We start from the raw sequence: 727 nt of genomic DNA on the forward strand, positions 1-727 counted from the left end.
TTCTAATGGTTCTAAAGTAAAAGATATTACTTCATTTCTATCCGGTCGTTAAGGAGTGTTGCTAGATGCCAACCTTGATTAGTAAATTAATGAGTTAACTTACTACCGGTTTAGTAATGAACCTACGGGGTCACACACTAACGAGTGTTCTGATTTTGTTGGACGAGAAAATATTGTTGATTAAGTTAAACGGTTTAATTTATATATTTTCTTTTAAGTGGAATATTATTGTATTTTTTGCTAGCAACAAAAATAAAATAATATCATTTAGTCATCTATAATATATAATTAAGTGAGACTTAATTTATATATTTCAATGAGTTGTTTAAATTAGAACAACTAATAAGATTAGTTGGTTTCCTTTTTAAACATTTAAAATAAAAAAAAACCCCAAGCGTAGTGGGGTTGGTTGCGGAAAGAAAGCAACTAAAAAGGCTGAAATGGTTTTGGTGGTTTAATCCAAAAATAATAACAAAAAGGTAAAAAGGCCAAGGAGTGAGTAATGTAAGGTACTGCATAAAAAATAGAAGAAAACTTGTTCTTCTTTTTGAGTTCTTTGGCTTTTCTTTTCTTTGATTTTGAAACATTGAAATATAACAAAAGGTTGATTTCTCGGTTCCACGGATCAAGTGTTGATACAACAAGGATCAGTCTCGATATGGATACACGTGTAGGACCTTCATACGTTTGAAGGAGAAAATTTTCTGAAGTCATCACAGTCTCCTGA

The 727-nt window shown here is 30.8% G+C and overlaps 1 protein-coding gene across 1 annotated transcript in view; it reads left to right on the forward strand.

The window, feature by feature from the left end:
- LOC109348719 overlaps positions 1 to 727 on the forward strand; it is an 11,337-nt gene that overhangs the window by 1,048 nt on the left and 9,562 nt on the right. The gene's annotated exons all lie outside the window — the stretch shown is intronic.

The sequence above is a fragment of the Lupinus angustifolius genome, chromosome LG01, assembly GCF_001865875.1.
Source record: "Lupinus angustifolius cultivar Tanjil chromosome LG01, LupAngTanjil_v1.0, whole genome shotgun sequence".
NCBI lineage: Eukaryota > Viridiplantae > Streptophyta > Magnoliopsida > Fabales > Fabaceae > Lupinus > Lupinus angustifolius.